Consider the following 27866-nt stretch of genomic DNA (forward strand, 5'->3'; position numbering starts at 1 on the left):
GGGTTTGATCCCTGGGTTGGGAAGATTCCCTGGAGAAGGAAATGGCAACCCATTCCAGTACTCTTGCCTAGAAAATCCCATAAACGGAGGAGCCTGGTGCAGGCTACTGTTCATGGGGTAGCAGAGAGTCAGACACAATTGAGTGACTTCACTTCACTTCACTTTAGATAGCATATTGAAAAGCAGAGACATTACTTTGCCAACAAAGGTCCATCTAGTCAAGGCTATGGTTTTTCCAGTGGTCATGTATGGATGTGAGAGTTGGACCGTGAAGAAAGCTGAGTGCCGAAGAATTGATGCTTTTGAACTGTGGTGTTGGAGAAGACTCTTGAGAGTCCCTTGGACTGCAAGGAGATCCAACTAGTCCATCCTAAAGGAGACCAATCCTGGGTGTTCATTGGAAGGACTGATGCTGAGGTTGAAACTCCAATACTTTGGCCACCTCATGCGAAGAGTTGACTAATTGGAAAAGACCTTGATGCTGGGAGGGATTGGTGGCAAGAGGAGAAGGGGACGACAGAGGATGAGATGGCTGGATGGCATCACCGACTCGATGCACATGAGTTTGGGTGAACTCCAGGAGTTGGTGAGGGACAGGGAGGCCTGGCATGCTGTGATTCATGGGGTCGCAAAGTTGAACAAGACTGAGCGACTTAACTGGATTGAACTGAAGCAAAGGGTAAGGAGCCTCCTTTGGAGAGGAGGGTGGTGGTTAATAACATTGTGACAACTATCAACACATCAGAATTGTAAGGAAGTATATAAATTGTCAATATTTAAACTACTGTTTTAAAGACCTCTGTAGTTTGTGCTTGTATTTTAGATCTACACCACATATTCTTGCCTCATCTTTTCCAAATAGCACTTTTGTATTTTACTTCATTTGCTCCTCTCTGCTTCTTAGCCTGACATCTAAGATTCTTGACAATACATGTTGAACCAAATACTCCAACTCCACTTTATTCCCAGGCCTGAACCTGTTTCTCTGACAAGACTGGCTACTTGTCTTCTAACAATTTCCACATTAAATCTTTAAACAGAAATTTTTTTTGACTTAGAATGTCCTCACCAGTACTTTATTTTACTAAATACTTGTATTTTTAAAGATGCTCAGATTTTCTCATTTTATTCGTTTCTGGACATGGACATTTACCAAAAATATATCTTCTCATAGCTTAGAGCAGAAAAATATTATTAATACTAAGTTGGGCTCAGATGGTAAAGAATCTGCCTGCAATGCAGGAGATCCGGGTTCAGTCCCTGGGTCAGGAAGAGCCCCCGGAGAAGGGAAAGGCTACCCACTCTAGCATTCTTGCCTGAAGAATCCCATGGACAGGGGAGCCTGGTGGGCTACAGTCCATAGAGTTGGAGAGTCAGCCACGACTGAGCGGCTAACACTCATTCACTCACTCATGCTCCATACTAGAGTACAATTTGGTAGTGGTTTAAATTCACAAGTTTCCTGTATCCTACTACAGCTGAACATTGATTCAGTCTGTGACATCTCCAACTTAATAAAGTCAAGAGTCATTCTCTATGGTTTTTGTTGAATTGCCACTTTTTTTTTTTTCCTGAAACTAAACCTTACCATTTGGACTGGATAAAAGAGTAATTAATCATTGAAAAAAGGAATACTCAACACCCATCTTAACTTCCACTGAAACTATCCTCATCCATTAATTTTGTTTGAAAGGATTATTTTTGATAAGCAAAGGAAACATGCAGTAAACCTGGTAAAGGCCATGGTACTGGTTCTATTTTGGTCTCAAATCTATGCAGGATTACTTTCTGTAAGAATCCCAAATTGATGATTAGTCAGACTCCACTTGACAATTTCCAGTGATAAGTTAGGCTGTTTTTGAAGCATCATGGTTATGACTAGATAGCTCTGTTAGAAAGTTATGCCTTATATCTAGTTGGAGTATCCTTCAATCTTTTAGCTACTGATCTTGCTGTGCTCTTCTAAAGGATTTCAGAAAAAGTATAGTACTTCTTCCAACTGAGAACCCTTCATATTTTTGGGGACAGACTTCCTGTTTACTCTCAGTTCTCTCTTGAATAAAATTTTCAGTTACATTCGGTTCAGTTCAGTTCAGTTCAGTCGCTCAGTTGTGTCTGGCTCTGGCTCTTTGCGACCCCATGAACTGCAGCACTCCAGGCCCCCCAGTCCATCACCAACTCCCGGAGTCCACCCAAACCCATGTCCATTGAGTCGGTGATGCCATCCAGCCATCTCATCCTCTGTCATCCCCTTCTCCTCCTGCCTTCAATCTTCCCCAGCATCAGGGTCTTTTCAAATGAGTCAGCTCTTCACATCAGGTGGCCAAAGTATTGGAGTTTCAGCTTCAACATCAGTCCTTCCAATGAACACCCAGGACTAATCTTTAGGATGGACTGGTTGGATCTCCTCAGTCCAAGGGACTCTCAAGAGTCTTCTCCAACACCACAGTTCAAAGGCATCAGTTCTTCAGTGCTCTGCCTTCTTTATAGTCCAACTCTCACATCCATACATGACCACTGGAAAAACCATAGCCTTATATTTCTTCAAATTGAAATATAGTTGATTTACAATATTATGTTAGTTTCAGGTGTATATCAAAGTGATTCAGTTACATATATAGATATTTTCACATTCTTTTCTATTACAGGTTATTACAAGATATTGAATTTTTTGGTGCTATACAGTAAATCCTGTTGCTTATCTATTTCATGTATAGTAGTTTGGATCTGTTAATCTTATACTCTTGTCTTTATGATTATGATATAGTTTTCAGAAATCTCACCATTTTGCTCCCTAGTGATACTCAAATTGTATTTTTCAGCATTGTACCCAAATTTCACTCTTAATTTAGCAGTTAATTATTGAACATCTATTACAGGCCAGCACCAGATATATATATATATATATATACACACACACATATATACATATACATATATACATATTATAGTAAATGAGAGTTCACAAATGAAAGGTGATGGGGTTTGTGGTAGCAGAAATATAGGATACTTTAGAAGCACACAGAACACATAGCCCAGTCAGTAATGGCTTAATGGAGGAAGGAGATTTGTGCTGAACTTGGTGGAAAAAGCAGGAGTACTACTATTTAAGACAGAGAGGAAAACAGGGACAAAGTTTCAGAAGTAGAGCAAGGTAATGCAGATTCAAGGAAGTGAGAGGAGTCCAGAATGACACAGCTTGGAGTGGCATCAGGTAAGGGTGGCAATTAGGCAGGCACCATGTGGTGGGGGCATTATAAGCATTTTAAAAGGAGTTATGACTAGGAACCACTAAATGACTTTAAGCAGGAGAGCTCACATGCTCAAATTTTATTCTAAAACGATCCCTGTGGCTGCAGATAAAGAATGGATAAGAGGGAGAAGGTCTCGGGGGAAGTCAGTGGACTTGATTAATTGGATGGCCCAGGGGCGGGGAGGGGAATGGTAATAAAAAAGAAGTCTGAGTTAAGGCTATCAATACTGGCGCCTTTCCTAAAATGGCAGTGCACATTTGGAGAGGAGTGGGGAAAGGTGATGAATTCAGAATGGAATTACTTTGGGTACCTTAGATAAAAAGACAGCTCTCATTCAAATTCCAAATGAAATATTCATAACATTCCTGGAAGTAATGCCTGAATAATGGAACCATTGGTATTAAAAACCAATTTTCTAGAGCCTTTTAAGAGTAAGCACAATGTGCTTATAAAAATGAAATATTTACCGAGCAATTATTACCTTAATAATGTTTGCAATATATCTGCTCTAGGTTCAATATAATACTTGAAAAACAGTAATTGCTCTTAATCATTACAGATATCCAATTAAACACATACATCATTAGCCAAGCAATTATGATTAGGCACTCAAGTCTACTTATCTGCTGAGTCAAAACTGCTGCCAATCTGGTGCATGAGTGTTATTCTAGGTCTGACCACTGTTCCATACGCATGTGCTCCAAGGAATAGCTAATCCTAAACTGTATGCCCTCAGTTCAACACATCTATTTAAATTCCAAGTCCAGTTGAAGCAAAATTTAAATTCTTCTTTGATGAATTGTATGTATTTCTCATTTTCGATGCTTAGCAGAGTGAGCATGTGTGGCTGAATGGGTTACCTAAGTATAAATCTTGGAAGCTGTTAAGATTTATAAAGTTAAAAGCAGCAAATTGTTTCAATCTATAACTAAGTGTATTTGTTATTCACCATATAACTACATGTGTTTTCTGCCATTTCTGTTATTTATGTCATTTTTTTCAAGTCTCAAATAAATGCCTGACTACGTTATCTACTTTGTCATTCTCTTATCCTCAGTCTTTTCCACCTCAATCTTAGAAAAACTGTATTCTAGAAGTATGGTATAATCAAAAGATGTAATCTTTAGAACTAGAAAGACCCAGGCCTGAATCCCAACTCTGCCATTTAACAGTTCTGTGACTTTAAGCGGGTCACCCATCATTTATGAGCTTCAGTTTGCTCACATACAAAATGTAATTAATAGTGGCAACCTCATTGAGTTGTTTTTTTTTTTTTTTTGTCATTTTAACATCTCTGATAATTTTTTTTAATTTTATTTTATTTAACTTTACAATACTGTATTGGTTTTGCCATATATCAAAATGAATCTGCCACAGGTATACATGTGTTCCCCATCCCGAACCCTCCTCCCTCCTCCCTCCCCATACCATCCCTCTGGGTCGTCCCAGTGCACCAGCCCCAAGCATCCAGTATCGTGCATCAAACTGGGACTGGCGACTTGTTTCATATATGATATTATACATATTTCAATGCCGTTCTCCCAAATCATCCCACCCTCTCCCTCTCCCACAGAGTCCAAAAGACTGTTCTATACATCAGTGTCTCTTTTGCTGTCTCGTATACAGGGTTACTGTTACCATCTTTCTAAATTCCATATATATGCATTAGTATACTGTATTGGTATTTTTCTTTCTGGCTTACTTCACTCTGTATACTAGGCTCCAGTTTCATCCACCTCATTAGAACTAGCAACCTAGATGTCCGTCAGCAGATGAATGGATAAGAAAGCTGTGGTACATATACACAATGGACTATTACTCAGCCATTAAAAAGAATACATTTGAATCAGTTCTAATGAGTTGTTTTAAGGATGAAAATAATGAATGAAAATGCTTGATATTATAGCATCTCAGTATTACAGCCAATAGCAGTAATAGTTTTTCTAATAATCTGCATGTGTGCATGCTAAATCGCTTCAGTCATGTCCACCTCTTTGCGACCCTATGGACCATAGCCTGCCAGGCTCCTCTGTCCATGGAATTCTCCAGGCAAGAATACTGGAGTGGGTAGCCTTTCTCTTCTCCCAGGAATCTTCCCAAACCAGGGATCTAACCAGCATCTCTTATGTCTCCTGCATTGCCACTGGGTTCTTTACCACTAGAACCACTTGGGAAGCTCAATAATCTGCCTCGTATTTATTTATTCCCCTACAGAACACTCTTCACCCCACATATACCCTGAGGGTATTATTTAGAGTGGGTTACAACATGGGGCCTATAGTCTCAAATCTGAGGTACCCTCTTCTGTCATTTTGTTTCTTAGGTGGGGGCACTGTCCAGGCAGAACTGATGTCTGTCTGGATACTGCAGAAGGCGGACCTAGGCACACCCATAAAGGCGGACATACCCAGGAGCATTGATTGGCAGGCTAGAAGACAAATTCTTATGATAAAAGCACTTTTACCTCAACAGGAGCCTGGGAGTTGACTGGGAGTGTTGTAAGAGTGGGGAGGAGTTATTTCAAGGTTTATTTGCAGGTTGCTGAGAGAAATGAAGACAGTTCACCTATATCCAGCCATCTGCAGGGTCAGTAGGGGCTGCTATATGTCTTTGCAGCAACAAGTGAAAGTGAAAGTTGCTCAGTCCTGTCTGACTCTTTGCAACCCCATGGACTATACAGCCCATGGAATTCTCCAGGCCAGAATACTGGAGTGGGTAGCCTTTCCTTTCTCCAGGGATCTTCCCTACCCAGGAATTGAAGCGGGGTCTCCTTCATTGCAGGCAGATTCTTTACCAACTGAGCTATCAGGGAAGGGGAAGGTAATATAGGCATCATAATCAAAGAGTTACGCAGCGCATAAGGACAATACCCCCGCTGTGATTTTGGAGTTGTTTCCTCTCTTGACAAGCACCACAGTCCACAATGGAGGTGATCAGGTAGAGGATGATCACTACAAGTGTTCAGAAGCAATCACTCCAAGGCTGGTTGATGATCTGTATCTTGGTGTGCAGGTCACACATGTAGACAACAAAGATAGTGGCAAATATCATCTCTGTCACTGAAAAGGAGTACCCTGATGTCAAGGCACTAAAGCAGATCAGAATCACCAGGCACAATATATTCTCAGCAAACAGGAGAAATCCCTTTCTGGTGAGTGAGAAGTCAGTCAGCAGCCGGGGGCCCAGAGGCACCCAGAATCTGCCATGGTGTGGACCAGAGGCCCAAGAGGCACAGAGGACCTGCTCTCTTGCTTGTGGATTTGAGGACGTTGCATACCCAGCAGTCTTGCCCGCCTGCCATCTAGCCAGGAAGCACATTTTGATTGACAGCATTTTTAAGGAGATACTTCTACATACATAGTTGAAGGAGACATATATATGTAGTTGAAGGAGATACTGATGACTACGTTTATAGCTAAAACATATTAACATCCTAGCTTCTTTAAACCACAGGCATTGAATCAGACTAAGTATTTAATTTTGTCATTGTCTTTGATAATTAACTGTAAGAATCTGAGTTTCTGATTATATGGTCAATTGCACTTCTTTTATTAACTACTTAAAAGCAGTTAGACAGCCCTTTAACTTTAATGTTGGTTAATAGGCTGGGCCCTAAAATATTAAGTTTGTGTGATTCACAGCCAAATTTCAATTATAAAACTAAAAAGTTTTAATCTCACTTTCATCCATGATCTAAAAGGAATCTTTCTTTGTCATCACAAAGAATACATGATAATATATATAGTTTACCAATCTTTAAAGAGGTTTAGCATTCATTGAAGTCTTTGCCAAATACTTGATAGGCTAACAGATTTCATATTTTCCACTAAAGATTGATGTTCAAAGTGAACTAATTACATCCTTAGGTTACTTATTTATTTATTCATTTAGTATGAATTTAGTCATTAATTACTTAACTGGTTAAGAAAATTACATTTCTGGGAGCCATTTATATATGAGTAGATATAAACATGGAGAAGGAGATGGCACCCTACTCCAGTACTCTTGCCTGGAAAATCCCATGGACGGAGGAGCCTGGTGGGCTGCAGTCCATGGGGTTGCTAAGAGTCGGACACGACTGAGCGACTTCACTTTCACTTTTCATTTTCCTGCATTGGAGAAGGAAATGGCAACCCACTCCATTGTTCTTGCCTGGAGAATCCCAGGGATGGGGGAGCCTGGTGGGCTGCCGTCTATGGGATCACACAGAGTTAGACACGACTGAAGTGACTTAGCAGCAGCAGATATACAAATATATATTTACATATACATATATAAGGGTTTCCCTGGTGGCTCAGATGGTAAAGAATCTGCCTGCAATGTGGGAGACCTGGGTTCGAAACCTGGGTCAGGAAGATCCCCTGGAGGAGGGCATGGCAACCCACTCCAGTATTCTTGCCTGGAGAATCCCCTTGGACAGAGGAACATGGAAGAAGACATGGGGTTGCAAAGAGCTGGACATGACTGAGCAACTAAACATATAGCGCACACATACATATATAAATATATGTAACCAAGATACGTCAATATACTTTAGAGTTAATATTTTATGCTTCCTGAATTAATAGAATTCCAGTCTAGGTTTGTTTCCAACTTGCTGTGGTACTTAACAGATTGATAAACCTTTCCAGGCATTTGGTTTGAAAAAATATAAAATGAAGAAGTGTCATATCAGTTCTTGAGGAGATGAGGCCAGTGTGGCTTTCAGAGTCAAGGCTAAGTACAAATCACAGTCTGCCTAGGGTGTAGATGCTAGGTGAGTACAAGGATGACACTGGAAGTTTGTTCAGCAGAGCAGATTTGAGGTATGATCGATGTCAGAAGAGAAAGCAAAACCTTCGTGCATGTTTGGAATCAAGGATAAAACATTCATATCTGTTGTGTGCATGTAGACCTCATCACTCAATTTTAGGGGAAGTGAAGATGGAAGTGAATAAATTTTATTTGTCACTATAATAAAGCTGGGAGGAAAAAGAGAAAACAGGGAGCTTAAAGAAAAAAGAAAGAAAGCTGGGGGCCTGGGTGGAGGTTTTCATAAGATTAAGGTAAACCCCTAGAGTGGAAACTGCTCACTGCTTCATTGGAGCACTTCTCAATGTTGTACTTGGCAAAATACATTCATTCATCTCCATGCCTTTAACAGTAGTTTACTAAGAACACACTGTTTTCCTTGAAACTATCATACTGCAACCCCCTTTATAGTCTCAAAACAGATATGCGATACTAAAATTCTAAATTTCTGGGATGTCAACAGAGAAAGAAAAAATGTACTCTTTGCTTTTGTAGTGTAAAACAATGGGCAACTTATGTTAATGAATGGTCATTATTTGAAATTAATGTCAGTAAAAGAACATGGCTAGAGTTTTTTTTTTTTTTGAGAATTTATGTCCATTTGGACTAATCAATTTATTTCTCTCAAATTTTATCTCTGTGATCCTATCTTTTTAAATAAAGAAAAAAATGGTAACAATGTGAAAAAATGACTTAACACTATACCTCTTGGTTATGATGATCTATCCAAAAGCAAAATAAAAATACTGAGAATGTAATTACTGAGCCCAGTTTTTGTATTAGGTGTCCTAAATAATGAAGACGGCAAGGATTTAATTTGTGAGCTTATAATCTAGTTTTATGAAACAAGACAAGGGAATGAGAACAGTTAAAAGATACAAGAAAAAACAGAAAGGAATTACAGTGAAACAAGATGATTCATTACTGAATGAATGATGTTAACAGTAAATGCTCTAAGAGTTCAGAGGAGTGAGAACTCTCAGAAGACTGATGTTTGTAGAACTCACTTTATAGAGGAGGTGGAGTTTCATTCCAGGCATAACCTGCAGAAAATCAGGAAGGGAGAAATGTGAAGATGATAGCTTGGGTCAATCGGACAGGAGCTGATGGTTAACGCGTACAAGACCAGTAAGAATTCAAGTACATGGAAGCCAGTATGTGGAGGGGCTAGGATGAGTAATTTTGAATTTATTTTGCATAAAGTGGAAATTGCTGGCATTGTATGCTCAAATAAAGTTCATGATCAAATAAAGCTCAGTCCTGCAGCATGTGGGGGTAGAATGAGGATTGGCAGGAAGGTCAGTTGGGAGACCAATTGAAGAGCCCAGAAATGAGTGAGAAGGATATAAACTGCAGGATGGCAAAGTAATGGATTACAAAAGACAAATGTAAGACATTGAGAAAAATGAATCAGTTGACTGCCAAAACTGATTGCCTGGATGGATGTGAGATGATGAAGCTGAGAGAGTCAAGCAGGACTTCAGGTGTGGGTAGTATAAGGACTGGGAAATCCGGAGGAAGGAACTAAATTCTGTGGTCAAAATGAAGTTAGTTATAAACGTAAAAATAATGGTTGTGTAGCTAGTTTATAACCTGTTACACAAATTTACATAGTGCATGATGGCTCAGTGGTAAAGAATCCACCCTGCCAACACAGGAGAGGAAAGAAATGTCGGTTCCATCTTTGGGTCAGGAAGATCCCCTGGAGGAAGAAATGTCAATCTACTCCCATATTCTTGCCTGGAAAAATCCCATGGACAGAGGAGCCTGTTGGGCTACAGTCCATGCAGTTGCAAAGAGTTGGACATGACTGAGCAACTGAGTACATGCAATACATACATTCAGTTCAGTTCAGTCACTCAGTTGTGTCTGACTCTTTGCAACCCCATGAATCGCAGCACGCCAGGCCTCTCTGTCCAACACCAACTCCAGGAGCCCACCCAAACTCATGTCCATTGAGTCGGTGATGTCATCCAACCATCTCATCCTCTGTCATCCCCTTCTGCTCCTGCCCTCAATTTTACCCAGCATCAGGATCTTTTCAAGTGAGTCAGCTCTTCTCATTAGGTGGTCACAGCATTGGAGTTTCAGCTTCAACATCAGACCTTCCAATGAACACCCAGGACTGATCTCCTTTAGGATGGACTGGTTAGATCTTCTTGTAGTCCAAGGGACTCTCAAGAGTCTTCTCCAATGGTACACTATTATTATATATTATAACCATATTATGCCAGGATGGATGTGAGAGTTGGACCACAAAAAGGCTGAGCACTGAATAATTGATGCTTTCAAACTGTGGTGCTGGAGAAGACTCTTGAGAGTCCCCTGGACAGCAAGGAGATCAAAGCCATCAATCCTAAAGGAAATCAACCCTGAATATTCATTGGAAGGATGGATGCTAAAGCTGAAGCTCCAGTACTTTGGTCACCTGATACGAAGAGACAACTCAATGGAAAAGACCCCAATGGTGGGAAAGATTGAAGGCAGGATAAGAAGAGGGGGTGACAGAGGATGAGATGGTTGGATGGCATCACCAACTCAACGGACATGAGTTTGAGCAAACTCTGGGAGATAATGAAGTAAGGGAAGCCTGAAGTGCTGCAGTCCATGGGGTCACAAAGAGTTGTGCATGACTTACCAACTGAACAACAAGATGCTTATACACAAAAGCCCAACTTCAAAAAAACCACAGATGATAGACTCTATTTAAAAATGAGGTTCCAGATTTCCCTGGTGGTACAGTGAATAAGAATCTGCCTGCCAGTGCAGGGGACACGGATTTGATCCCAGATCCAGGAAGACTACACATGCCTCTCAGCAACTAAGCCTGTGTGTCACAATTACTGAGCCTGAGACCACAAAGAGTTGGACACGACTGACTTTCATGTCACATTATATCTTCATAGATGCAACTTGAATTTTCCTAGGTATTGTTAGCCTATGGGCTATAGATATGATCTCATTTATAACAATTCTTAAGTTCCCTTGTGTGGTAGCCATTACCTACTAATGTGGGTCCTCGAACCCCATGCAAAATGCTTTCCCCAGTAAAATATTTTCTTGGGTCCCTTGGGTGAAGTATAATGTGTGTAGCACTTCTCATTATTTTTACTGCTCCACTGGGCACAGCTGCTACTACTTTGAGTGTTTTAAACACCAGGTACATCTTGTTGCAGTCCGTAGCCACCCTCAGTCCTGATTCAATGCACCACGCTTTGTTTAGTCAACAATGTCTCTCTCGTTCCTTAATATTAACCTAATAGTGGGCCTCTAAAATACTTGGGTGGAGAAGGCAATGGCACCCCACTCCAGTACTCTTGCCTGGAAAATCCCATGGATGGAGGAGCCTGGAAGGCTTCGGTCTTTGGGGTCACTGAGGGTCGGACATGACTGAGCGACTTCACTTTCACTTTTCACTTTCATGCATTGGAGAAGGAAATGGCAACCCACTCCAGTGTTCTTGCCTGGAGAATCCCAGGGACGGGGGAACCTGGTGGGCTGCCATCTATGGGGTCGCACAGAGTCAGACATGACTGAAGTGACTTAGCAGCAAAATACTTGGGAGCAAAGTCATTATAAAGTTTGGTAATGTATCTCTTTCAGGTTTTAGGTACAATTCCTTTCTCCATTTTTGGATGAGGAGATGAGTTCAATGAGATTAAGCAATGGCAGATACCATATGACAAATTAATGGCAGAACTGGGATTCAAACTCAGATCTGTCTACACACCTTGTACTCCTAATCACAGAGTTTTAAATAACTATATAAGTGTCAGACAATCTCATGTAAAAGTATTAAAATAAGCTCTGGAGATCAGATACAGAGGTTTATCAAATCAAAACGGAAACAAATTTCTGTACTGAACCAAGTTCTGTAACTCATTTGGTGAAACAGGCAATAATTTCAAAGTAAGTAGGGGCTTTCAGATACATCTCTACAAAAACAGCTTAACAATAGCAGATATATTAAACAATTGAGATGCTTAAGAAATTAGCTTCCTGGAAATACGAACATGCTGAAACTGGTTTAAACAAGTTAAATGCTTGACATGTGATACTGAAGATCCATGAGAAACATAATTAGTTCTCAGACTGGAGCATGAGATTATAGAAAAGGATTAAAAAGACTACAGTACCATCAGTTCAGTCATGTATGAGTGTTTGCGAACCTGTGGACTGCAGCATAACAGGTTTCCCTGTCCAACACCAGTTCTCGGAGCTTGCTCAAATTCATGTCCATCAAGTTGGTGATGCCATCCAACCATCTCATCCTCTGTTGTCTCCTTCTCCTCCTGCCTTCAATCTTTCCCAGCATCAGGGTCTTTTCAAATGAGTCAGTTCTTCGCATCAAGTGGCCAAAGTATTGGATTTTCAGCTTCAGCATCAGTCCTTTCAATGAATATTTAGGACTGATTTCCTTTAGGATGGACTGGTTGGATCTCCTTGCAGTCCAAGGGACTCTCAAGAGTCTTCTCTTGAGTCTTGAGTCAAGACTCAAGTAAGTCTTGGGCATGACTTGAGTAAGTCATGGCTTGAGTCTTAAGCATGACTTGAGTAAGTCATGCCCAACTCAAATCTTCTTTTGAGTCTTCTGTGTACACTACAGTTGGAGTATACACCACAACACAACACCATAGTACCATATATGTATTTAAATTTAAAAAGCATTATTCTTATTTTTGATTTGATAACTTGTTTAAATGTACTTATGAATATTCATACTGTGAATCTTGATATGAAAAATCTGAGGTAAGTAGATTATATGTTTTAATTTTCATATTATCACTGCATAGAATGAGACAAAAGAGGAGTAATACCTTAACTAGTAAAAAAGTTATTGGATTCTAGATGGAGGGGTTGACTTAGATCATATCTAAATGGCCTACTGGTTTCCCTACTTTCTTCAATTTAAGTCTGAAATTTTCAATAAAGAGTTCATGATCCAGGCCATAGTCAGCTCCCAGACTTGTTTCTGCTGACTGTATAGAACTTCTCCATCTTTGGCTGCAAAGAACATAACCAATCTGATTTTGGTATTGACTTGGTGATGTCCATGTATAGAGTCATCTCAGGAGTTATTGGAAGAGGGTGTTTGCTAAGACCACTGCATTCTCTTGGCAAAATTCTGTTCACCTTTGCACTGCTTCATTTTGTACTGCAAGGCCACACTTGCCCATTACTCCAGGTATCTCTTGACTTCCTACTTAGCATTCCTATCCCCTGTGATGAAAAGGACATCTTTTATTGGTATTAGTCCTAGAAGGTCTTGTAGGTCTGCAAATCCCTTATGATTATACAGTGGAAGTGCCAAATAGATTCAAGACACTAGATCTGATAGACAGAGTCCTGAAGAACTATGGATAGAGGGATGTAAAATAGTACAGAAGGCAGTGATCAAAACCATCCCCAAGAAAAATAAATGCCAAAAGGCAAAATGGTTGTCTGAAAAAGTATTACAAATTGCTGAGAAAAGAATAGAAGTGAAAGGCAATGGAGAAAAGGAAAGATATACCCATCTGAGTGCAGTGTTTCAAAGAATACCCAGGAGAGATAAGAATGGCTTCCTCAGTGATAGGTACAAAGAAATAGAGGAAAACAATAGAATGGGAAAGACTAGAGATTTCTTCAAGAAAATTAGAGATATCAATGGAACATTTCAAGCAAAGATAGGCACAATAAAGGACAGAAATGTAACAGAAGCAGAAGCTATTAAGAAGAGGCGGCAAGAATACACAGAACTATACAAAAAAGTTCTTAATGCTCCAGATGCTGTGCTCACTCACAAAGAGCTAGACATCCTGGGGTGTGAAGTCAAGTAGGCCTTAGGAAACATTACTAAGAACAAAGCTAGTGGAGATGATGGAATTCCAGCTGAGCTATTTCAAGTCCTAAAAGAAGATGCTGTGAAAGTGCAGCACTTAATATGCCAGCAAATTTGGGAAATTCAGCAGTGGTCACAGGCCTGGAAAGTCAGTTTTCATTTCAATCCCAAAGAAGGGCAATATCAAAGAATATTCAAACTACGGCACAATTGCATTAATGTCACATGATAACAAGGTAATGCTCAAAATCCTTCAAGCTAGGCTTCAGCAGTACATGCAAGAACCAAGAACTTCCAGATATACAAGTTGGATTTAGAAAAGGCAGAGGAAACAGAGATCAAATTGCCAACATTTGTTGGATCACAGAAAAAGTAAGGGATTGCTGGATCATAAGGCAGTTCTATTTCCAGTTTTTTAAGGAATCTCCACACTGTTCTCCATAGTGGCTGTACTAGTTTGCATTCCCACCAACAGTGTAAGAGGGTTCTCTTTTCTCCACACCCTCTCCAGCATTTATTATTTGTAGACTTTTGGATCGCAGACCTTCTGACTGGTGTGAAATGGTACCTCATAGTGGTTTTGATTTGCATTTCTCTGATAATGAGTGATGTTGAGCATCTTTTCATGTGTTTGTTAGCCATCTGTATGTCTTCTTTGGAGAAATGTCTATTTAGTTCTTTGGCACATTTTTTGATTGGGTCGTTTATTTTTCTGGAGTTGAGCTGTAGGAGTTGCTTGTATATTGCCTTATGATCCAGCAACCCCACTGCTGGGCATACACACTGAGGAAACCAGAAGGGAAAGAGACACGTGTACCCCAATGTTCATCGCAGCACTGTTTATAATAGCCAAGACATGGAAGCAACCTAGATGTCCATCAGCAGATGAATGGATAAGAAAGCTGTGGTACATATACACAATGGAGTATTACTCAGCCATTAAAAAGAATACATTTGAATCAGTTCTAATGAGGTGGATGAAACTGGAGCCTATTATACAGAGTGAAGTAAGCCAAAAGGAAAAACATAAATACAGTATACTAACGCATATATATGGAATTTAGAAAGATGGTAACAATAACCCTGTGTACGAGACAGCAAAAGAGACACTGATGTATAGAACAGTCTTATGGACTCTGTGGGAGAGGGAGAGGGTGGGAAGATTTGGGAGAATGGCAATGAAACATGTAAAATATCATGTAGGAAACGAGTTGCCAGTCCAGGTTCGATGCACGATGCTGGATGCTTGGGGCTGGTGCACTGGGACGGCCCAGAGGGATGGTATGGGGAGGGAGGAGGGAGGAGGGTTCGGGATGGGGAACACATGTATACCTGTGGCGGATTCATTTTGATATTTGGCAAAACTAATACAATTATGTAAAGTTTAAAAATAAAATAAAATCAGAAAAAAAAAAAAAGAAAAAGTAAGGGAATTCCAGAAAAACATCTACTTCTACTTCACTGACTACGCTAAAGCCTTTGACTGTGTGGATCATAAAAACTGTGGAAACTTAAACAGATGGAAATACCAGACCACCCTACCTGTCTCCTGAGAAAGCTGTAGGCAGGTCAAGAAGCAACATTTAGAACTGCACATGTAACAATGGACTGGTCCAAAACTGGGAAAGGAGTATGTCGAGGTTGCATACAGTCACCCTGTTTATTTAATTTCTATGTAGAGTACATCATGTGAAATGCCAGGCTGAATGAGTCACAAGCTAGAATCAAGGTTGCTGGGAGAAATATCAATAATCTCAGATGCACAGATGACACTACCCTTATGGCAGAAAGTGAAGAGTAACTAAAGAGACTCTTGATAAAGATGAAAGAGGAGAGTGAAAAAGCTGACTTAAAACTCAGTTCAGTTCAGTTGTCAGTCGTGTCTGACTCTCTGCAACCCCATGAACCTCAGCATGCCAGGCCTCCCTGTCCATCACCAACTCCCGGAGTTCACTCAAATCCATGTCCATTGAGTTGGTGATGCCATCCAACCATCTCATCCTCTGTTGTCCCCTTCTCCTCCTGCCCTCAATCTTTCCCAGCATCAGGGTCTTTTTAAATGAGTCAGCTCTTCACATCAGGTGGCCAAAGTATTGGAGTTTGAGCTTCAGGATCAGTCCTTCCAATGAACACCCAGAACTGATCTTTAGGATGGACTGGTTGGATCTCCTTGCAGTCCAAAGGACTCTCAAGAATCTTCTCCAGCACCACAGTTCAAAAGCATCAATTCTTCAGCACTCAGCTTTCTTTATAGTCCAACTCTCACATCCATACATGACCACTGGAAAAATCATAGCCTTGACTAGATGGACCTTTGTTGGCAAAATAATATCTCTGCTTTTCAATATGCTGTCTACATTGGTCATAATTTTTCTTCCAAGGAGTAAGTGTCTTTTAATTTCATGGCTGCAATCACCATCTGCAATGATTTTGGAGCCCAGAAAAATAAAGTCTGACACTGTTTCCACCGTTTCTCTACCTATTTCCCATGAAGTGATGGGACCGGATGCCAGGATCTTCATTTTCTGCATGTTGAGCTTTAAGCCAACTTTTTCACTCTCCTCTTTCATCAAGAGGCTCTTAATTCTTCTTTGCTCTCTGCCATAAGGGTGGTGTCATCTGCATATCTGAGGTTATTGATATTTCTCCCAGCAATCTTGATTCCAGCTTGTGTTTCATCCAGCCCAGCATTTCTCATGATGTACTCTGCATATAAGTTAAATAAGCAGGGTGACAATATACAGCTTTGACGTACTCCTTTTCCTATTTGGAACCAGTCTGTTGTTCTATGTCCAGTTCTAACTGCTGCTTCCTGACCTGCATACAGGTTTCTCAAGAGGCAGGTCAGGTGGTCTGGTATTCCCATCTCTTTCAGAATTTTCCACAGTTTATTGTGATCCACACAGTCAAAGGCTTTGGCATAGTCAATAAAGCAGAAATAGATGTTTTTTTAACTCTCTTGCTTTTATGAGTATACAGCGGATGTTGACTTAATACTAAACATTCAAAAAACTAAGATCATGGCATTCAGCCCCATCACTTTGTGGCAAATTGATGGGGAAAAAAAATGGAAACAGTGAGAGACTTTATTTTCTTGGGCTCCAAAATCATTGCAGACAGTGACTGCAGCAATGAAATTAAAAGAAGCTTGCACCTTGGAAGGAAAGTTATGACAAACCTAGACAGTGTATTAAAAAGCAGAGACATCACTTTGCCAACAAAAGTCTGTCTAGTCAAAACTATGGTTTTTCCAGTAGTCATGTATGGATATGAGAACTGGACCATAAAGAATCCTGAGCACCAAAGAATTGATGCTTTGGAACTGTGGTGCTGGGGAAGACTCTTGAGAGTCCCTTGGACTGCAAGGAGATCCAACCAGTCAATTCTAAAGGAAATCAGTCCTGAATATTCATTGGAAGGACTGGTGCTGAAGCTGAAGCTCCAATATTTTAGCCACCTGATTTGAAGAAATGACTCACTGGAAAAGACCCTGATGCTGGGAGAGATTAAAGGCATAAGGAGAAAAGGCAGCAGAGGATGAGATGGTTCGATAGCATCATTAACTCAATGGACATGAATCTGAGCAAACTCCAGTAGCTAGTGGAGAACAGGGGAGTCTGGCGTGCTGCAGTCCAAGAGTCAGACACGACTTAGTGGCTGAACAACAACAACAATAACAATATGGGTGCTTAACATGTATCTCTTCAAGGATTAAATCATATGATGCTGATGCTGGCCTTTATCACCCCCTGAAGGAGTTCAGGGAGGATAGAAGAAATGAGGAACTTTGTGCTCTGGAATAAAATGGCAGGACAGGTCTTCAGATAGTTAAATATTTCAGGAGCTGATTTTACAAGCCCTACTCTTTTATCTCTTCATATCTACTAAAATACTAAAACCCTTCATGGTGAGGACTATTTCTCATGACTAGCAGAAGCTTCACAAGACTAGCAGAAACTTTCTGAAAAAAATATGTGCTTGATTGCATGTACTCTCCATTCATCAAAATCACTTATCCTTCCCTCCGTTCTCTTTGGAGCAATTTCTCAGAGCTATCTGAGGTGCTGTCTCCCAGGCTGCAGTACTCATTTTGCCCCTAATAAAACTTAACTTGCAACTCTCACATTGTACATTTTTTAAAGTGGATATAGGTTATCAATAAGACTGCTGCTACTGCTGTCGCTTCAGTCGTGTCCGACTCTGTGCGACCCCAGAGACAGCAGCCCACCAGGCTCCCCTGTCCCTGGGATTCTCTAGGCAAGAACACTGGAGTGGGTTGCCATTTCCTTCTCTAATGCATGAAAGTGAAAGTGAAGTTGCTCAGTCACGTCTGATTTCGAGACCCCATGGATTGCAACCTACCAGGCTCCTCCATCCATGGGATTTTCCAGGCAAGAGTACTGGAGTGGGGTGCCATCGCCTTCTCCCAATAAGACTAAGGTGGCACAAAAAATATATGGCATCATTCACTAGTTACTGTACTGTACATAATATCCCCAGATCTTATTCATCTTACAACCCTGCTTGTATTCTTTGGCAACATCTTCCCTTTTCTCTACCTCTAGACCCTGACAACCTCTCTGTTTCTTTGAGTTTTAATTTTTAAAATTTCATAGATAACTGAGATCATACAGTATTTGTCATTCTCTGATTCATTTCATTTAAACGTAATCCCTAAAGTTCCATCTCTGCTGTCACAAATGGCAGAATTTCTTTCTTTTCATGGCTGAATAATAGTCCATTATATCAGATGGTCCCTAGCTTATGATAGTTCAACTTATATAATTTTTCAACATTATGATGGTGCTACAGCAAAACTCATTTAGTAGAAACAAATTGAATTTTGATCTTTTCCTGGTCTAGTGATATTTGTTACCAGACTCTGCTGATGCTGGGCGGCAGCAGCTAGCTGTACCTCACAGTGAGCCATGCGATCACAATGGTAAATACACTTGCAACCATTCTGGTTTCCACTTTCAGTACAGTATTTAAAAAATTACAGGAGATATTCAATACTTTATTATAAAAGTCTTTGTGTTAGATGATTATGCCCAACTCTAGGCTAATGCAAGTCTTCTGAACATGTTTAAGGCAGGCGAGGCTAAACTTGATGATCAGTAGGTAGGTGTATTAAATGCATTTTCAACTTACAGTATTTTCAATGTATGATGGAATTGTCAGGACATAATCCCATCATAAGTTAAGGAAGATCTATATGTATACCACATTTTCTTTATTCATTCATCCATTAATGGACAATTGGTTGTTTCCCTATCTTGGCTGTTGTAAATAATACTTTAATGAATATAGGTGTTTTCTTTTTCTTTGGATAATTACCCAGATGTGGAACTTGTGGATCACAGGGTAGTTCTCTAGGTCAGGAATATCCTCTGGAGAAGGAAATGGCTACCCACTCCAATATTCGTACCTGGGAAATCCCATGGACAGAGGAACCTGGCTGGCTGCAGTCCATGGAGTTGCAAGGCCTGGACACAACTTAACAATGAAACCACCAGAGTAGCTCTATTTTTAATTTTTTTGGGAACCTCCACACTATTTTCTGTAGTGACTATTTTTTCCTTCAAACACTGAATATATTCTACTCTTTCCTGGACAGTAAGGTTTCTGCTGCAAAACCCAATCATAGTCTCATGGGAGTTCTCCTATATGTGAACATTTTTCTCTTGCCTCTCTAAAAATTCTCCCTTTGTCCTTAATTTTAGACAGTTTTATTATATTGTGTCTTGGTAGAACATATTTTTGAGTTGAAATTTTTTGGAGAGCTATAAGCTTCATGTCAGAGAAGCCAATGGCACCCCACTCCAGTACTCTTGCCTGGAAAATCCCATGGACGGAGGAGCCTGGTGGGCTGCAGTCCATGGGGTTGCTAAGAGTCAGATACAACTGAGAGACTTCACTTTCACTTTTCACTTTCATGCATTGGAGAAGGAAATGGCAACCCACTCCAGTGTTCTTGCCTGAGAATCTCAGGGACAGGGGAGCCTGGTGGGCTGCCGTCTATGGGGTCACACAGAGTCGGACACGACTGAAGCGACTTAGCAGCAAGTTTCATGTACTTGGAGTTGTAAACCTCACCCAAGATTTAAGAAATTCTCATCTTTTAAAATAATAAACTTTCTGCCCCCCTTTCCATCTCTTCTCCTTCTGGGATGCACAGATTACTTCTTTTAATAGTTTCCTATAGTTCACTTAGATTTCTTCACTCTTTTTCATTCTTTTGTTTCTTGTTTGCCTCTGACAGGATAATTTCAAATGACCTGCTTTCTACTTTACCAATTCTTTCTATTCTTTGATCAAGTCTACTCTTGCTCTCTATTGCATTTTTCATTTCATTCATTGCATTCTTCTGCTCCAGAATTTCTATTTGGTACATATACATGTATACACAGAAAGTTCAACAAATCAGGTGTTCTTGAGTCCTGATTTTTTTGAATTGTCTCTTGTTTGTTAAACTGTCTTTTTTTGACTCTTGTAGCTCACTGAGATTTCTTAAAACAGCTATTTGTTCCAATATTTTTTGTGGCAAACTGCAGATCTCCATTTCTGTGGTGTTAATATCTAGGACGGAGAAGGCAATGGCAACCCACTCCAGTACTCTTGCCTGGAAAATCCCATGGACGGAGGAGCCTGGTAGGTTGCAGTCCATGGGGTCGCTAGGAGTCGGACACGACTGGGCGACTTCACTTTCACTTTTCACTTTCATGCATTGGAGAAGGAAATGGCAACCCACTCCAGTGTTCTTGCCTGGAGAATCCCAGGGACGGGGGAGCCTGGTGGGCTGCCATCTCTGGGGTTGCAGAGTCAGACACGACTGAAGCGACTTAGCAGCAGCAGCAGTATCTAGGACATTATGTGGTGTGCCATGTCTTTGATGACTTGCATCGCTCTCTTCACATATGAAGAAGCATTTGCCTACTTCAGTCTCTATTGACTGGCTTCAGGAGAGAAATACCTCTGTCAGCCCTGTTAGGGATCTTGAGGCTAAGATTGTATACCTCCTCTAGATCCAGCAAAATCAGGCTGAATGCTGACAGTCGCCCATTCACTTTCCTTAGGGCAATGCTGAATGCTCAGGTTTGTGTGCCTTCTTTCAGTCCCATGGAGTTGAGCCAGCTTTTGTGCTTGCTCACTAGTCTACTGAAAAAGCTTGCCCCTGCTGCCCTTGAAGGCAAGTGCATGACCTCGCACGAAGTGGGAGTGTGTGTGGGTGATGTGAATGGAGTCTGGGGGCCAGCTGGAAGGACCAATAGGCAGGTTACCCCTAGTAGCTTGTGGTGGGCTTCCTGATGGAGTCTGCAACACAGTTAGTAGGATCCACATCTCTTTAGTGCCCACCAAGAGCCTGACTGCTAGTTTTCCAGCTGCTCCCCACCTCTTAGTTATACAGCACACTTCAGTATTCTGGATAGGTTGAGAAAGAAGTGGGTCTCTTTAGCAGCAACCCACACAACGGGGAAGCCTGGGAACACACTCACAGACTCTCTCTGTTCCCTGTAGGAGAAACTGTGGTCAAAGAAGATCTCTCTTGGCACTGAGTTATGCTGCCTTGGGGGAGGAGTAGTGTGGGTAAAGTGAGACTCTTCCTTTTATGCTTTTCAATGTGTACATTCTCAGATTTTCTTTTTCTGCTCCAACAGTGTGCTGGAACTTCTACACTAGACTTCTGACTTGTGAGATTCTCAATACCAGGGTTCTTTAGGAACAAGGTGATGGGAAATTTTTATTTCACCATTTTGATGTTGTAACTTTCTTTGAGTAAGAATTTACAGTAGATATTAAGTTCTTCCAATTCTAAATTTCTATGTTTTTCATTTGTCTCTAATACTGAAAATTTTACTTTTCTACTTACACAAGTATTGCTCTACTTTTCTATTTTTCCTATTGAGCAGAATAAATTACTATTAGGACTGGAAACATGAGCCAGTTACTAGCCTACTTTGAAATCCTTTCTTATGTTGGTATCTTACATTATTTCATCATAATTTTCATAGAAAGTGTTTCAGAAGTGATCATCAAATTGTCCTGCTCAAATAGCCCTCTATTAGAGATTTCTCATTTCTCTTGGATTGGCTACTTCAATCTTTCAGAAAATTAGAAGTCTTTGTCATATTTTGAAAAATTTTAGGCACATGTGCAATATTTAAACAGTAGTATAGCAATACACTACAGATTTTTTAAAAGAAAATAGCTACTCTTTAAAGTTCTCTAAAATTTCTAAAAATAGAATATCAATCATCAACATTAGAAAAAACTTTATACAAAGCTCTTATCTTATTAAAAGATTTTCCAAATGTAGCTACCTGTAGTAAATAAAGTGGATGAGCCAAGAAAATGTTATAAAAGTTAAAAAAAGAAAAAAATTATAAGTAGACCAAATTATTCATATAACATATGTTCATTCGTGTGTTAATATAATTACTTTTCACCCTACAAAGCCTATTTTAATATTTGCTTCTTCCCTTTGATTGAGAACATATGATTATGTTTATTTCCATCTTTGACAGCTTCAAAGTGCTTATCATTGAATTTACAGAATATTTATCTGCATTCATTTGATATGATGTTTAATTATTTCATAGTGTTCATTTTTCCAATTATTTTGTAAACTTCTGGTAGGCAGGATTAGTACCTACATTTTTCTTTTCTATACATATAACTCTCTTCATGTCAGCATACATGGTAGTTAACACAAAATATTATTTATGATCAATTAGACTAAGTAATTATACTCACTGAAAAGGAACTGCTGAACCAGAATAACAAGTTATGACTTACTGTTTTTCCCTTTAAATTTGGTTAGACCTCAATGAGAAATAGAAATGAATGTTTCTTGATCTTTGTTCTATTAAGTCCAAGTACTATTCCACGTCATAGGTAAAATGCCAAATATAAGTGACTTAGTTTAGAGTCTCTGGAATGCAGAATCTGAGAAAAGGGTCAGGATGGAAGTACTTTAACTGGAATGTAGTCTCAGAAAACAAGAATGAGTGAGATAAGGATGAAGGAAAAAGGAAAAGGCTCATAATCAAAGTCATTCCTGTAGAATGGAGGCTCGACTGTGTTGGGGTCTCCTGAGAGGCACCTAGACAGCCTTTCTAGTGCTGCCCACCTGAAGAATAGAAGCTGGAACTCATATATACTGTCTCCATGCCCATACTGTCCCTTGGCAACAATAACTCCACCTGCGGTTAGTTCTCCTAGAGCTAGAGAATGGCTAGGGAGAAAGAGGAAAGATAAATGCGGCATTTCTCTTTTGTGGTGGTGACAAGAATTTCCAGACCCAATTCCAACAGGGGTGTGTTCCTCATACCAACAAGCCAATTCTTCCCCACACCAACAAGTAATTCTCAGGACACCAGCACGGTGTCTGAGAATTCAACTCTATTCTAATTCTAAAAAAGATAGCACCATGTTTCACAGGCTGAGGACTCGATCCTACAAGACCATCCTCCACTTCAGATGTTAGTTGTTAGCCCAGGAAGGTACTTATGCTACTAACAAACTGGAGGTTCCAATGACTTCCTTTTTGGGTTTGATTAAATTGCTAGAATGGCTCACAGAACTCAGGAAAACTCATTTACCCATTAGATTACTGTATTATAAAAGGATATTAGAGGATTTGAATCAACAGCCATGTGAAGAGATATATAGGGCAATGTCCTATTCAACCTCAAGTCGCTCTCCTCTTCCCTGGAAATTAGGAGGTGAGACAAAGCTCCAACCCTCTAATCGCATAGTTGGCAACCAGCCCCTACCTTGAGTGGGATCCAAAGTCACCTTCCTTGAAGAACTGAGGACAAGAGTTTTTTTTAAGAATTGAGGACAAGAGTCCAAGTATTATCTCACTGCTCTTATCTCAGGAAATTCCAAATGTTTGGGAAGCTCTTGTCTAGGAATTGTGGCTGAAGGCCAAATTCAGATAACCAAACATATATATTTCCCCTATAAATTACAATATCGCAGGTGGGATGCAGAGAACAAACAAATTATATTCATTGACTACAATAACACAATTATAATTTCTTGTGCCTTGACCTGGGGTCTTGTCTGGGTTCTGCACACCAGCTTGTAAGAGGGGGCACTCACAAGATGAGAAAAAACAAGATAACACAAGTTATGGAAACTAAGTCGCATGGATAAGCACTGAAGGAACTGAAGGTGTTAGCTTAAAGAAAAGATAGGACAAAAAGATAGGTTTGGTCAGCTGCAGGGGAAGCTGAGCTTTTCTGGAGCTTTTTACTGCAGCTATGACTGAAGTCATGGACGGGCTGATGGGATGAGACACGGGCTATATGAAGCATCCTCTATAAGAAGTAATATTTAAGAAAATTTTAACAAGAATATTTTAAAACTTTCTTCTCAACCTTTGGAAATGCAACTCCAGTGAGGCCCCCCAAAAAAAATCAAAGAAAAACTGACTAGTAAATGGCTAAATATTAGAAGAGCAAGAGAACACACAAATCAGCATTTTTTTTTCAATTCACTATTCAGAGTTATATTTAGATGAGTGCAAAATGCATTTGGTCAACCACTTCACATTCAAATTCATGTGTGTGGAAATAAATTTGATCCATCTGTGTCTGAATTTTTATTTTTTAAACCACCAACATTTTCTTTTACAAGAACTGATTTCCAAGGAGTCTTATGATATCCCCAACTTACTGCCAAACCTCTCAAAAAGCCTAAAATGTGGAAGATGTACTGAACCTCCTCAAATATACTGGTTTTTAAATAAAAATAAGCAATAAACAAGCAAAACAATATCTGATTAGTCTGTTACAATGCAATCTGTGTTGAAATGAAGCATAAAAGAGGAAACGAGAAAGTTGTATATAGTATCTATTTTTAGTACATATACGCTTCAGTTCAGTTCAGGTCAGTTGCTCAGTCATGTCCGACTCTTTGCGACCCCATGAATTGCAGCATGCCAGGCCTCCCTGTCCATCACCAACTCCCGGAGTTCACTCAGACTCATGTCCATCAAGTCGATGATGCCATCCAGCCATCTCATCCTCTGTCGCCTGCTTCTCCTCCTGCCCTCAAACCCTCCCAGCATCAGGGTCTTTCCAATGAGTCAACTCTTCGCATGAGGTGGCCAAAGTACTGGAGTTTCAGCTTCAGCATCATTCCTTTCAATGAACACCCAGGACTGATCTCCCTTAGGATGGACTTGTTGGATCTCCTTGCAGTCCAAGGGACTCTCAAGAGTCTTCCCCAACACCACAGTTCAAAAGTATCAATTCTTCAGCATTCAGCCTTCTTCACAGTCCAACTCTCACATCCATACATGACCACTGGAAAAATGATAGCCTCGACTAGACAGACCTTTATTGGCAAGGTAATATCTCTGCTTTTCAATATGCTATCTAGGTTGGTCATAACTTTCCTTCCAAGGAGTAAGCGTCTTTTAATTTCATGGTTGTAGTTACCATCTGCAGTGATTTTGGAGCCCCCCAAAATAAAGTTAGCCACAGTTTCCACGGTTTCTCCATCTATTTCCCATGAAGTGATGGGACCAGATGCGATGATCTTCGATTTCTGAATGTTGAGCTTTAAGCCAACTTTCTCACTCTCCACTTTCACTTTCATCAAGAGGCTTTTTAGTTCCTCTTCACTTTCTGCCATAAGGGTGGTGTCATCTGCATATCTGAGGTTATTGAGATTTCTCCCAGCAATCTTGATTCCAGCTGGTGCTTCTTCCAGTCCAGCATTTCTCATGATGTACTCTGCATATAAGTTAAATAAGCAGGGTGACAATATACAGCCTTGATGTACTCCTTTTCCTATTTGGAACCAGTCTGTTGTTCCATGTCCAGTTCTAACTGTTGCTTCCTGACCTGCATATAGGTTTCTCAAGAGCCAGGTCAGGTGGTCTGGAATTCCCATCTCTTTCAGAATTTTCCACAGTTTATTGTGATCCACACAGTCAAAGGCTTTGGCATAGTCAAGAAAGCAGAAATAGATGTTTTTCTGGAACTCTCTTGCTTTTTCCATGATCCAGCAGATGTTGGCAATTTGATCTCTGGCTCCTCTGCCTTTTCTACAACCAGCTTGAACATCAGGAAGTTCACGGTTCATGTACTGCTGAAGCCTGGCTTGGAGAATTTTGAGCATTACTTTACTAGTGTGTGAGATGAGTCAATTGTGCGGTAGTTTGAGCATTCTTTGGCAATGCCTTTCTTTGGGATTGGAATGAAAACTGATCTTTTCCAGTCCTGTGGCCATTGCTGAGTTTTCCAAATTTGCTGGCATATTGAGTGCAGCACTTTCACAGCATCATATTCAGGATTTGAAATAGCTCAACTGGAATTCCATCACCTCTACTAGCTTTGTTCATAGTGATGCTTTCTAAGACCCACTTGCCTTCACATTCCGGGATGTCTGGCTCTAGGTGAGTGATCACACCATCATGATTATTTGGGTGGTGAAGCTCTTTTTTGTACAGTTCCTCTGTGTATTCTTGCCACCTCTTCTTAATATCTTCTGCTTCTGTTAGGTCCATACCATTTCTGTCCTTTATTGAGCCCATCTTTGTGTGAAATGTTCCCTTGGTATCTCTAATTTTCTTGAAGAGATCTCTAGTCTTTCCCATTCTATGGTTTTCCTCTATTTCTTTGCATTGATTGCTGAGGAAGGCTTTCTTATCTCTCCTTGCTATTCTTTGGAACTCTGCATTCAGATGCTTATATCTTTCCTTTTCTCCTTTGCTTTTTGCTTCTCTTCTCTTCACAGCTATTTGTAAGGCCTCTCCAGACAGCCATTTTGCTTTTTTGCATTTCTTTTCCATGGGGATGATCTTGATCCCTGTCTCCTGTACAATGTCAGGAACCTCCGTCCATAGTTCATCAGGCACTCTGTCTATCAGATCTAGTCCCTTAAATCTATTTCTCACTTCCACTGTATAATCATAAGGGATTTGATTTAGGTCATACCTGAATGGTCTAGTGGTTTTCCCTACTTTTTTCAGTTTAAGTCTGAATTTGGCAATAAGGAGTTCATGATCTGAGCCACAGTCAGCTCCTGGTCTTGTTTTTGCTGACTGTATAGAGCTTCTCCATCTTTGGCTGCAAAGAATATAATCAATCTGATTTAGGTGTTGACCATCTGATGATGTCCATGTGGAGAGTCTTCTCTTGTGTTGTTGGAAGAGGGTGTTTGCTATGACCAGTGCGTTCTCTTGGCAAAACTCTATTAGTCTTTGCCCTGGTTCATTTCATACTCCAAGGCCAAATTTGCCTGTTACTCCAGGTGTTTCTTGACTTCCTACTTTTGCATTCCAGTCCCCTATATATACTTAGATATGGTATAATGCAAATAACCTACACAACAAGTCATGTGTAAGCAGTTTGCATATGAACCTCTAGTTTAAATGTGGAATGGATGATCCAGGACAAATTTATGCTTACTTCTGAAAAATGACTTGAGTCATATAGGTTACCAACGAAGTTTCCCCATCTACCTCCTGGCTACTCCCTTGTCTCCTTACAGACTGCTCTGCCTCAGTCTATCCCATAACTATTGCTATTACTCAGGGGGGTTCCACCTAGATCCTTTGTTTCTTTAGTTCACCATGCTCCTGTAGAGTAATTTAATCCTATCGCATGGCATCACTGACCATTTAGATGACAATGACTTTCAGGCCTGTATCTTCAGCTTGGCTTTCGCTTTTGAAAAAGACTATTCCCGACTCTTCCACTTAGTCAATAAGTATTTCAGCGTTTCCGTAAGTACTCATCTTATGACCCAGAAACTTTTTTTGACTTCTTCTTCCTTCTTTGTCACTCCCTTTCTACTTCCAGTGAGCCCCCAAGTCAAGACCCTTCTTTCTCTTAAGCATCTCTCTAATCTAGTTCAAATCATCATTTTCTACCACCTGAATTACTGCAACACCTCCCTACTCAGGATAGCTTCCTCCAAACCACTCTATGCATAACTGTTAATGGCTCTTTCTACAACAGAAATCTGATCATACCTCTTTC

General features: G+C 40.3%; 1 protein-coding gene and 1 pseudogene across 2 annotated transcripts in view; one reads left to right on the forward strand and one right to left on the reverse strand.

The window, feature by feature from the left end:
* The window catches only part of PPP1R1C (protein phosphatase 1 regulatory inhibitor subunit 1C), a 127781-nt gene that overhangs the window by 19984 nt on the left and 79931 nt on the right, over window positions 1-27866 (forward strand). The gene's annotated exons all lie outside the window — the stretch shown is intronic.
* LOC147378686 (proteolipid protein 2-like) lies at window positions 5820-6460 on the reverse strand (annotated as a pseudogene).

The sequence above is a fragment of the Bos grunniens genome, chromosome 2 (assembly GCF_055505025.1).
Source record: "Bos grunniens cultivar Pamir isolate PY7600 chromosome 2, Bosgru_T2T1.0, whole genome shotgun sequence".
Classification (NCBI taxonomy): domain Eukaryota; kingdom Metazoa; phylum Chordata; class Mammalia; order Artiodactyla; family Bovidae; genus Bos; species Bos grunniens.